General features: G+C 50.8%; 1 protein-coding gene across 5 annotated transcripts in view; it reads left to right on the forward strand.

Moving 5' to 3' along the window:
• Window positions 1–12,792, forward strand: part of HTR2C (5-hydroxytryptamine receptor 2C) — a 391,327-nt gene that overhangs the window by 135,970 nt on the left and 242,565 nt on the right. For 4 of the 5 annotated variants that reach the window (XM_025205085.1, XM_025205083.1, XM_025205084.1 and 1 more), the window contains one exon: window positions 7,537–7,610. The exons of the other annotated variant lie outside the window; for it this stretch is intronic. The gene's annotated coding sequence lies outside the window, so the exon portion shown is untranslated. The remainder of the gene's footprint in view (window positions 1–7,536; window positions 7,611–12,792) is intronic. 5 annotated transcript variants of the gene reach the window in all.

The following is a 12,792-nucleotide window of genomic DNA, read 5'->3' on the forward strand; positions in this document are numbered from 1 at the left end:
TGATATTCCTGTAATATTTCTTGATATTGCTCTACCTTTTACCCTGTTTCCGCCCTACCCCTGTAATCAATAAAGTTCTCCTTTGAGACCGGTGTGGGAGACTTATTGAGGGGTGGGTCTGAATTATGCCAAGGAGGCCCCTTAGGTCGGTGGACTAAGGGAGGCTTCCTAATCAGCCCCTGACTTGGGGAAGTGCCCCAAGTGCTTATACTGGGTCTAGCACCCATTGGACGATCAGGCCTGTGTTTTCCAAGGTGCACAGAGCCAGAAGTGAGTCCAGAGCCTTGGATGGTGGCAGCGGGACCCCCAGGCTAGCGGGTGTGCTCCAGGGAAGGGGTCGGCCGGACGGGAGGCACCCCAGGGAGGCACTCGGAGCCGGGACGGTGGTCGGCGCAGGGAGGTGGGCGGCTCCACGCAGGAGCGCCCCCTACTGGCACGCCACATCTTCCGCCCCTAGTTATTTTGCTTTCCTTTCCACTGTTCGGGTTGATGCGCACCGCGAGTGGAGACCTCGCGTGCTAGGTTAACACACACGGAGACCAGCGTGCTCCCAGTATCGGGCTCTGGAGCTGGTGTGCATCGGTGATGCTGACACCAGCAGCCCTGCACTTGCTGGGCCTCTACGGCGCTCGGTGCCAGGGGCTGGCATCCCTGCCATCCCCTGGCACCGTTGAACCTCTTGCCAGACTTTCGACTACTTAAAAAAAGAATAGAGCCCAGTTATAAGCTTCCCGCACCATTCAGGCGTGCCATGGCCATGTGCAAGGTAAGATTTGTGTGGGGCTGGTCGCGCAGGTCTTGAAGTCGATGCTTTCTGCTCCCTGCCCAGGGCTCCGGTTCCCAGGTCACCGAGGTCTGTCCTGAGTCCGAGCCAAGCCCTGCGAACTAACTGAGATTTATCCGGTGAGATGGGGAGGGAGCAAGAGCGCACTTTGGATACCGGGATGATGAGGATCGTAGCATTTTGTTTGGATTATTAGTGATTCCTAAGGGCCTCAATCGGACGAGCCCTGTGATGCTGTTTGTGCACGTACGAGCAGTGATGTACCTGGATAAATGACTGTAGGAATACTAGGAAAAGTATTTTTGTGGACAAGAAAACTTGGTGGCTTCCTGCCCATTCATTATTTGGAGAGCTTTTGTAGTCGATTGGTACTCCTGTACGCAGAGTGCTTGAAGCGGTCCCTTCCCCTGCATTGTTTGGCAGTGAAAGCTGGTATCAGCCTGGAGCGTCCTGATAAGGGCTAATGTAAAAGAAGAAAGTCTCGCTCAAGCGTGCGTAGCTGGGCCGAGGACGAGTGGCTCGAACTAAACTGGGCTGAGCCTCAGCGCTGCTGGCGGGCACAGAGAGGGAAAGGGGCGCGCAGTCTCCAAACGCGAATGCCCAACGCAGGAGGCTCCGGGGCTGGGGTGAGTCGAGAGGAAATCTGCAGAGGTGGGAGATGATCCATTATTTTCACGCTTGCACGCGTGAGGAGAGAACCAGCTCACGCTTATTTGCAGGCTCGTGACGAGTTCACCGTTGGACCCCGGCACCCTTTGGCCGAACTCCGGTCTCTTGTAGGCCTGCTCCCAGTTCTGCGGTGGTGACTGGGAACAGGATCCAGCTCTCTGCACCCAAACCCGATCCCGATCCCAGAGGGCAGATCAGAAGTTGAAGGAGTCCATTGAAGTTGGAGGAGTTAGGCTGCTGCGGGACTGGAAGTGAGCCCTTCATCCCGTTGACTGAATTAATCACAACCTGGGGATCAAAACAATAGGACCTGTTCCTGCTCAAGGCGGCTCCCATTGGATGTCATCAATATTAGGTGCTGCCAGAGGATGTCACCAGCTGTCTGTCACGGGAGCTCCTGTTAGCTGTGCAAACACGGAGGCAAATGAGTTGCAATGAAACGTTAGGTGAGTAAAAGGCAGTTATCCTCGCAGCAGAGCGGTGAGGCACGATTAAGCTCTGCTCTCCTGGGGTCGCAAGGGCTGTTCCCAGGAAGTCGGGATGTGGGGATGAAGCATTGGTTTGCCCTTTGGAGGAAAAACAGGAGGGTCAGAAACCTTAACTGCAGCAAGATAAAGGTTTTTCAGCCCAGGCTGTTCTCGGTGGTTTCCATTTCAATAAAATAGACTTTGAATGTTGTTTGCTCAACTCCAGAATTAAATGAAAGAGCCAGGAGCACACGTACAGGGTTGCAGAAGGGCTTAGGCTGGCTTAGCTGCTCTCCCTGAAGTCGGGTTGGTCTTGGGGGGGAGCCGGCAGGTTCTTGCCCATGCTCATCTATTTGATTCGTGTTTGGTTTCCCCCCGTTATCTTTCGGCATGTCAGAAAACCCTGATTTTTATTAAAGACTAGGGTTAAAAGCAAGGACAAAGAGGGGCTGCACGCTTGCCGAGCACTTGATGCCTGAAATAGCGATGTCTAAAAGTCCAGTCCCCCGCCGTTCTGCCAGTGCGCCCCTGCAAGTGTGCGGGCAAAACCCAGCAGGGTGCTCGGAAATCCTCTCGCCCTCCACCTCCCTAGCAGCATCACGGCTTGTTTTCTGCCTTGGTGTGCTCTCCAGAAGCCTGCTCTGCTTGTGTTCAAAGCATAAGCTGTCACACGTTGTGTGCTCTGAGCACTCGCTTTTCTTAATGACATACAGGTAGGAGTAGTCAGCTTCACAGCAAAAATGATATAATTGCTTACAATTGTCACCCAGGCCTGGCTGACTCATGCTTGTACTTCTAAGCCTCGGAAGATGCAATTTTCCAAAGCAAATCTCAGTGCGTTGCTCTTCTGAACCGTCTTCAGCATCCATCAAATTAATAAACGTGCCGGGCAGGGCATCAGCAGCTCGTTAGATTGTCGGCTCCTCGGCGCAGGGAGCCCGCCATGCCCAGCGCCTCGGAGGGACCTCGAATGCCACTGTGAACTAACTGCGGTCATTATCAAGCTCTTCAGCGTTGCGTGCACGCGTCTCGGGCTAAATTCCACCCTTATTTCTGCCAGCGATACCTGCAGGCGTTGATACCTTGCTTTCCTAAGGCAGAATCTGACTCTGGAAATATGAAATTAAATAGAAAAAACAGGGAAATGCAAAGGTTCAGAACACAACGGCCACTTGGGACGGATTCTGGCTCTGCCTGGAGCAGCCTGTTGGGTTTGGGGCATGCTAAGGTGTAATGATCGTGTATGAGTGGATCCTGGCCATGTTTCACCGGTTTAAATGTGAATGAGCTCTTTCTGCTTCTGTGGATTTGGAGCAGTCTGTCTGAGAGTGGAGCTTCGCTCCTACAGCTAAAAAGGGCACAGATCTGAAGTCTGCTTCTCCAACTGGAAATCCCTACTTCGAGCGTTGGCCTCGTTGTAAGCATTTATTCATGTATTCAGTACAGCACGCTGCCATTTTGGTAAAAGCAGCAAAGCACTGAGGGGAGAGAAGCAGAAAGCCGAGCGTAACCACGCAGCGCTGGGAGACGGACCGCTTAACTCTGATTCCTTGGAGGATTCTCGTTTAAACTCTATTTATTAATGAATGCAACTTAAATATGTTAACATTTAAAGGTGCATCCACTCCCCTACAATACGTGTGCGCTAATCCCAGGCACCGTGCACATTGCTGTATGTTTTGAGGCATTCATGCTATTACCTGTGCTTCCATGCTTGCAAACGCATGCGCCAGGTGTTGGTTTTTGTCTCCTCTGGACTGTCCAGCGCTGGATCCGGGCATCGGCAGCTGGTGCCTGCGTGAGGCAGCGCCGTACAACTGCTCATGCGCGTGACTCGGACCGACATCAGCAGTTTGCAAGGAAAACAGTTTTTTCAGGCTTTTTTGTGAATCAAAATTTCAAATGATATCTCTTGTTTCAGCTCAGCCAACGCTTACACAAAATGCTGAGTGTTGAAACTTAATTTTACACATGATATTTTTAAAATGTAAATACTTCATTTTCAAATGCAGAAACTGGCTGCTTGAATTTTTAGACTCGTTTTAAGAGACAAAAAAAAAAAATGTGGCAAAACTGTCAAATATTCAGAAATGGGGGCTTGTAGGATTAGTTTTTTGGGTGTTTTTCCTCCGGAAGAATTTTTGTGTGACATCTCACTCGGTTCTCGTTGATCTGCTCCTTCAGTCATGAGTCGAGCTGAGGTGGACGCTTTTTTGGGGGAAGACCGGGGGAGTCCTGGCCTGTATTTCCCAGCTTCTGGGAAGACCGAGAGAGCTTCAGCGCTGTTGTCGTTCTGTATGTTAGCTTAAGCCCGAAATAGCACGTTATAGTCATCCCCGGTGCTTGGCATTTTACAAGCTGCCAATACTTAGGGTTTGTCTTGTATTTAGAGACTCCAGTTTTATCTGCAGACGTGGCCAGTGATTGCAAAAGGCTTCAGCATAGCACAAAGCGAGCCTGTTCGAACCTTGGACATGTGTTATTTAGAGCACGGTAAGCCTTGCTGCGAGTTGGGGAGTGGTCTGAGCAGTCTCCCGGCGATGCTTACCACGCGCCAGAGCTGGAAAAGTCCTAACTTTGCTGCACTGCAATGGCACCTGTTTTAGACACTAACACTAGCATTTTAAGTGCAGCGAATGTGTGCTAAATGTAATGTCTAATTAGGCCCTATCGTGCTCGCAAGCCTGTAGACCCTCCACTCCTGTGCTGCCCCCTTCACGAGACATGTGAGTGTTCTTCCACTTCAAGTCTGTCTGGAAAAAGCATTAAAATATTGTGTGTGTGGATTTTAGTGCAAAGTAGGAGGAAAAGTGCAGCATCTAGGTCTAGTTCTGCACACCCTTGCTCATCATACTTTTGTCCTAAGTTGTTTCTAACTTTCTGTACTTGAATATTTTAGTAATAACTGCTTTCCTTTGCACCATTCGTTCTTCTGAGACCACAGCTCTGCACTGGAGCAAACTGAGGATAGACCTCTAACAGTATTGAAGGAGCAAACTCTGCATCTCACGAGATATTTATGTTGATATGTCCCTCATTTGCTTAGATTAATCTTCTAGGTTTGTGTTTAATTTTTTGGGAAGAGAAGGTCTTGGTGGGAATTCGTAGATTCAAATGCAGTCCATCGGCTCTTGCTTCCTCTTCTGGATCCTGGCTTCCCAGCGTTCGGGTCCTGGATTTCGGCGCTGAACTGGGACAAACGTTCCTCTGACGCGGGCTCTCGAACGGGAGCGGCGTGGCAGGCGGGGTGGAAGTGGTGCCTCCTCCGTCTAGTCTTTGTACTCCAGAAGCGCGTACTCCACATCTGGGATGCAGATCGCACATCTGTGGGCTACCGAAATTAGCACAAGGGCTGTTCTGGCTTCAGTGAGCTTCTGGGACCTTGGAGCCAGGCAATAGAAAGTACTGCCGGCTCCGCCACCCTCCGTCTTCTCGTTTGTTTGTGTGCTTAGAAACACGATTCCTCTCTGAACTCTTCCCTCTCTCCATTTATTTAACCGTATCTGAGGAACAATACCTCCGCCTCTGCAAGCGATCCGCTTCTTCCCTTTCTTGCGCTGAGCCTAGCAACCTAAGGCCAGCCGTTGTTCACCGAAGTGTTTCTATTTACTGCCTTCCCTTGCCGGTAGTCGTGCCGTACCGCCTTGATCTGGCGCATCTCTGACAGATAGATAGCCGAGCTAGCTTATGCCTCTGCAGTTATTAATTTGGGTCTCTTTCCTTCAACCTTTTGCTGTTCCTGAAACATTGCTAATGCAAGACAGTCGGCGGAGTCCCTTTCCTGCATCTGTAACGCTGCTCTCTGCGCCCGCCATAAAACAGACTATCGCAGTGGCCTTTTGTCTCTTGTCAGGACTCTAACAGGTAAATCAGGACAAAATAATTAAATCCACCCGGCAGTATAAAATGCCCATTTTACACTGCCAAATGTCACATGCATCATGCTGGGATGTGTTAATGGCTGCCGTCAAGTGAGTCTTTTGATCTGTAGGCGATTGCAGACCCAGTTAAACCTGACGGTTGCAATAGCCACCGTTTTTCCATGGTAAGTGGAAGGAACAATTAAACTCTATTATGTGCCGAGGCTCTGGAGATGACACAAGTGATCGCTGAAGGCGCTGGGCCGTGCGACGAGTCTGAGCAAGGCGAAATCACACGGGCGAGTGCTCCTGGGACTTCTCCAGAGCCGCTCGCTCAAACAGCCTCCGTGGCTCGCTGTCTCAAAACATTTAAATGCAAAGATAATATTTTGAGTAACTTTTTAAATAACAATCTCTCTACAAGACCTAAATAGCAATAGCTTTTCTTTGAGGAGAAAAAAGTGGCGCAGAAAGGAAGTGTGTTTTATTTTCCAGACTTCTTCAGACAGAATACAAATTCTGGGTCTGATCCTGCACTGAAGCAATGGGAATCCGCAGTGTGCAAAGAATAAAAATCCAAGCTCTCTTTGCAATAAACTTCTGTACCAAGTTTTGCTTTCAATTTGATTGGGGAGGGCAGTCGTGAGTACCTGCACTGAAGTCAAATGAGCTGTTAGACGCTTGTATTTGGCCAACGGTAGGGGAGGGTAGCGCCATAAAGCAGTGGTTCTTAACCGGGCACCAGCACTGCGGGGCGTGCAAACGCGGTTCACAAGATGACCCCAGAGATTGCCAGTGTGAATCTGTCGGGTTACAGGCATTCTGGCACGTTGTGAGCTTTCTGAGTTCTTTGCAACGGGAGCATTGCTTGCCTACATTTTTTGACTACAGAAAAATATATGAAAATTGAGGTAGCATGGAGGGCTGGAGTAACGAGGGGTGCCGTGAGTCTAAAAAAGTTGGGAACCAGTGCCGTGGAGATGAACTGATCCAGAGGGGCATGAGCTTTTGTAGGCAACAGCCTACTTCGCCTGATGCTAGGAATGGACCGTCTTCGCATCTGACGACGTAGGCTGTTGCCTCCGAACCCCCGTGCCCCTGGACCAGCTAGTGTCTGCGGTGCCACCCTGCCTGCCTTCTGCCCCGTGTCTTCAGACTCGCGTGCTGACCACCCTGGATCTAAATTGGGTAACCCTGAGCAGAATCTCTCTGCTCTGCATACGTGCTGTGTGTGCACGTTACCAGTTTAGGGATGCTCTCTTTCAGGGTTTTAAGGTTTTTAATGATTATTTTCTGATAGGATATCGTTCATGCCCACAACTGGAAAAGATGCAGAGCAGTAGCTCTGACCCAAGTAAGCGTGGTTTAAGAGGAGCAGTGCTTGAATGCTTTTGAGCCCACCTTGAGATTACATTTATTAAGGCCTTATTGGAATAGTCTCTCTTGAGACCAACAAAATTACCGACGTGAATAAAGATTTCAGAATTGGTGCATCTTTGTGTCCAAAATAGCCTCTAGTTATCTCAGATTAAACCAGCAGTCTGCGTTCCTCCATAAATTCTGTGTATCACCATTTAATTTCTCTCTTAAACGAATCCCCTTGAATTACAACAGAGTTGGAAACTCCATGGCCGTGGCTTGCCCACAGTGATGTCAAAGAATTTTATGACTTTTGTAATAAATTGTCCTAAATATGTCTAGCTTAAAGTGCTTGTGGCAATTAAATGTTTAACAGTGAAAATATGTTCTTGTTTAGGGAAAGGAGGAATCTGGACCAATGCTTTCAGCAAATGCATCATGCTGTCATCCAGATGGGCTCCTCTTCGTAATGTAAGTACATGCTAAAAACCAAAGCAGAGTTAACTTTATTTATGAAATGATTCTGGTGGAGGCTGCGAACAGCGAGGCAGGATCATTTATCACGGCAGGCCCGGATCAGTAGGGAGCTCCTTGGTGCGGCTACTTGCTGTACCCCAGATGTGGAAAGCTTGCAAAGGGGTGCACGAGAAGCGGGCAGAATTGGAAAGCAACAGGAGGGAGGCTGGACAAGGGAAAGCATAAAACTGTGCGTGGGTCGGTGGCGACGCACGTGGTTTAAACGCAGTGATGTCGGCTCCCTCGCCAAGAGCAGAGGAGCTTTGGGGGTCATGGGAGATCTTCGGAAGAGAAGCTGGACGGGCCTCTGGGCTGGTTTAGCAACAGCAAATCTTGCAGCCAGCAGAAGGGTGGGGAGAGGATGCCGGCCCCTCCGACCCGGCGGCGTAGACAGAGCTACCCAGCCAGGGTGCCTGCTGGCCTGTACAGTACACCAAAGTTTTTAAAGTCTTCTTGGCCACAGTAACGGGGCTGCTGTCGATGGCAAACCGGCACGACTGCCGAGGGCCTGGATTCTCTCTGCTCTGCTACGAAGGGAGAGCACAATTGTTCTCCCTTGCTGCAGCAGTCAGGACACAGCTCAATGGATTCAAATGACAGCGAAACAGATTTAGATTAAAGCTCAGAATAATCTCGTGCAACTGCAAGAAGAGTAGGGACCAGGGGATGAGCTGCCCAGAGAAGTTGGGAAGTCTTCAGGAAGGGGCTGGGTGGTTTAGGAGCAGCACCCTGGTCTGTGCAGGGCGTTGGACTGAGCGTTGAGGCTCCTTCCAGCCCAACGCTTCCATGATTCGACTCCAACCTGTTGGAAAGGGACCAAGGAAGCGTGTGTGGTGTCTGTTACGGTAGGTCTGTCCTCTAGGAAGCTCGTGATTTCTGCAGGACACCAGGCACGCGATGTGCTGCAGAGCTGGAGTCTGCTTTTTCTGTCTCTCTCTGGCACTGTGGCTTTGAGTGTCCTGAATACCCGGCCTGTCCCACCCGGCTCCTTGCACGACGGCACCTGTCTGCCGCGGCCTGGTTCTGCTTGCTGGCCATGCTTCTCTCTTCCAAAGGGGTTATTTAATGCCAGCGTTGCATTTCTCAGTCCATACTGCACTCACATCTGGAACTGTGCCACCATGTCGCATGTCTCTGCTCCGAAAGGGGTCAGGAAAAAGGGTGTGCCGGGCCAGTTTCCATGGCTTCAACGATCGAAGCAAGGTAGCCCCTGAAAGGTGGCATTATCCTGTTGTCAGAGGACAGTGCTACCAGATGACACCTGGGCACCTTTTTAGCGCAAGCATACAGGCCTCAAGCATCTTAAGCACTGGAAGTTTGTGCCAAACCCAGGTCAGGGATGGCTGAACATCCAAACTGGAGAGGATGAGCTGGATGCAGTTCCTCCTTGGTAATCCTCCAGTGCAATTGCTTACTGCATCCTAATCCCCTAAATCCATTCGTAGTGAGAGCAGCCAGGTTACTCGGGCATTCGGGAGGGCCTCCTTCAGCACGCGCAGCCTTTGTTCGCTGGTGATCTGCAAGAGAAAAGCCACCGAGCTTGCCTCGCGGGTGCCGGGTTCGCCAGGCAGGGAGAGACACACGTCTGCTTCCGTGGGGGAAGGTGAGAGTCTGCCAGGACGGCGAAGACCTGCAAGTCTGTGCTACCCAGGTTCGTTTTTCAGAACAGTCATGCTTTCTGCAAAGGCTGGGGAGCTGGATGTGAAATACGTGGCCAGGTCCGCGTGTGTATCATGTTCCCTTTGCTCCCTCGCGACTGTGCGGACCGCTGGAGCACTGGGTTCGAGGCTGCAGAGAGCCACCGCGGCCTGGTGTGATTTTTTTTTTTTTTTTCCATCTCCCCCCTAGGTTTTGTGCCCCCCTCTAATGCTAATTGAAAAAGAAGCACTTCCCCAGATACATAACCAGTTTCTCTGATCAATTTGATAATAGTTGCTGTCAGATCTTCCCTTTGAACTCCCCGGTTAATTTATCTTGAGGAAATATCAAGTATCTCTGAGACAACTAATCCAAACATTCAATGAAAAAGGCAAATTTAGAAAATATCTGCTTAAATATTTTATTAAAAGCTGGGCTGACATTACCAGAGGGGGGAAGCCCTGCTGTAAAACGCGGCTGGGTAACCGAGATCCCCGGCAGGGTGGTGATCCCTGGGAGAGCTCGGGCTCCGAGCAGGGGTTCGGGTTGGCGATGCTGGGGTGGGTTTGTCAAGTGGCTGCCAGCGCGGGCTTTCTTCTCGGTCCATCTCTGTGCAGCGGAGCCCAGATGCCCGCAGGCTGCTGCCCACAAGAGAGGGGCCGGCTCTGTGCCTGGGGTCTGCTCGCCCCGCGGCGCGGGCAGGTAGCCTGCCCCTTGCTGCAGCCGCCGAGGAGAAGGCAGGCTCCAGCCCTGCCCTAGCTTGTTTTGGGGCGGTCTCTTTGAATTCCTCCTGTGGATCTTTCCTCCTTCGAGAGGATTAAGGTTGGACATCCCACGGGAGAGAAAGTGTTGCTGGTGCTGTCGCAGCCACCGGCGTCCTCTCTTCCTCCCAATGAGCGTGGTACAGGACTTCGACGGGACTGCACAGCAGGGCGAGACGTAGGGGGAAGCAACGGCAACTTACTGGGTGAAGCAGGGGGGAAATGATGGCTTCTGTGCACCGATGAGTACTTGGTCCAGGTGTCTAACCTAAATCCGCTCTCGGTCAGTTAGTGACCGTTGTTCCCCGTTACCCCAAGAGGCGCCCTGGCGAACAGAGCATCTCCGATCCCTTGCTGCGTCCCCATAATGATTTGTAGGGGCCACAAGATCCCCGCTCAGCCTTCTCTTGCAGAGGCTGAAGAGGTCCAGGGCCCTCGGTCTCCCCTCGTCGGGCTTGTCCTGTAAGCCCCTGACCGCACGAGTGCCCTCCAACGGGACTGGAGGCAGGGATTTGTCTTGGTAGAGCCCCGTGAAGGGTTGGTCTCTCTCTCCTCGCTTCTCTCTCTAAACCCAGACTTATTTCTGTTCAGACGAACTCTTCCTTGCAGCCCGTACAAAGCTGCCTCGTGGTTCAGTGCGTGAGTCGGGGCATAATTAACTGGTTTTCTTGTCAGGTTCCTCAAACAGGTCCCCCTGGGCCTGCTCGGGAAGTCTACGTCTTTTCATCTTCCTGTTATTCTCTCATTTAATTTGGATCTTCGGGATTGCCTGTTTCCGTGTGTTGTCATTGTTGCTTCCAGTTACCGGCATCAATGAGCCCCTCTCGGGGGACACCATCGCACATACTGTTAAGTTAGCATCTGCCGGTGTTTAAATGAAATGTTGTTTTATGAGGAATTTAATGTTCTGTTACAAGAGACGGGAGCACTGCAAACGATTCTTTTCCTCCTGACCAAAACGAGGCAGCTGCATTATTTACTCGCCAGGTTCGCTTTCGGTAGCTGTCAAGCAGTCATATTCCAGCCCAGAACAGATGGCAGGCCCATCCGCATCCAGGTGCGTGTAATTCTAGTGGCAGATGATGATTTACGTGGTTGAAGACCTAACTGGTGTTTCCCAGTCCTGCGCAGACACGTGAGCGAGGTGTGTTCACTTCGTTCCGCTCCTCGACGCGGGCAGCTGTATTTTCGGATGGGTTTGGAAGTGTTGGGAGGCGTCTCCTGCGGCCTCCGCGCGCTGGCGGCTGACAAAGAGCTAATCGCCGTTCTGGTGGACGCTCCAGCTGAAGATCTTCAGCTGCTCCAGTTTGACAGTCAGGTTTTGGAACAAAACAATGGGCCCATTGTTGAGTTGTTCCTGCGACTAGCAATCAGAAGCCAAAAGGAAATGGCAGAGACTACCATCAACTCATACAGACCTGCCAAGGCTTTGAAAAATTTAAATTAAAATTCTACAGGCATTTCCATTATGGAGGAGAGGCAGGTTTTAATCTGCACGGTTTCTGCTTTGTTCTTCTGCACGACACCCTTTCTTCTTTGTGCACGCACACGTCCAAGCCCATGCGGGTCTCTTGGCATTGGGCACCCTCCTCTAGTGCGAAGTGGTGGAGCAGCTAAGACCTCTCGCACGGCTCCAGGGGGGTGAGTTCAGGTTTTGCTCCAGATTCATGTCAAAGGCTGCCCCCAGTCAAACCAGCTTTAAACGTGTATGTGTTCATTCAGGCTGGGAGTGCAAAGTAGCTGAACGAGATAGCGGGCATACCTGTGCTCCCATGTGCTGTTGAGCCTTCACAACGCCAACCCCTTGGCCACCGGGCTTGGACCGGTGGCTGAAACGCACGGTGATGTGCTTGCAAAGTGCTCCAGGCTCGTATAACCTGTGAGAAGCGATAAAACATCTTCTGGTTGGCGTTAAATACTTGTACAGAGAAAAAGTGAGAGAAGCTCTGCATGTCAAGAAAAGCCAAGTGGTGGTTCTCTCAAACTTAGATGGAAAATGTATGAAATCATACGGAGAAGTGAAGCCAACGGAGCAATACTGAGTACTGTGCTGAGTGAATATTACTGCTAGCCTTGAAGGACTTAATCAAATCTTGTTTCTAGAGAGGATAATAAATGCTTTTTCTTGGAGGGGACTTGATTTTAATGAGCCAGAGATTATACCTTTGTAAGTGTAGCAGAATCTCATTGATTTTGGCATTAGCACATTTAGATGGCAAAGCAAGGCTGTGATCGCCAAGAAAACAGGAGGGCCCATAAATATTCTGCTTCCACAACTGTACAACTAGATGCCCGTGTGTGCTTTATTCTGCAAGAAGCAGACCTAAAACTGGAAACCTCTGAGTGAAAAATGAGATGCCGCAGAGTCTGCCCTTTAATAAGGAAACCTCCTCTGGAGCGGGAGCGTAGCGCACAACCGTTAGGTTCCTGGCGAATGCCAACACGTGCCCGGAGAGAGACGGCTTTCCGTGGCGTTGTTAGACGTGTTGCATTTTCCCATAACACGTGGGTTACTAGGCAGCACAAATGATCTTAATGAATTATGGTTGGTGAGGCCTGGACAGTGAGACTAGACATATATTAGCATTCACTTATTGGGCACTCAGAAATGGTAACCGTGATGCTGCACTGAGAAGTGATGCAGACCTGCCACAAAACCAGTCTGTGCCTGGGGCTTCCTCTCCCCTCTCCTCCATGGGCATACCCTGGATTGGCACGTGGGCCTGTATGTGGTGGGC

Source organism: Alligator sinensis, unplaced genomic scaffold (assembly GCF_000455745.1).
Source record: "Alligator sinensis unplaced genomic scaffold, ASM45574v1 scaffold1059_1, whole genome shotgun sequence".
Classification (NCBI taxonomy): domain Eukaryota; kingdom Metazoa; phylum Chordata; order Crocodylia; family Alligatoridae; genus Alligator; species Alligator sinensis.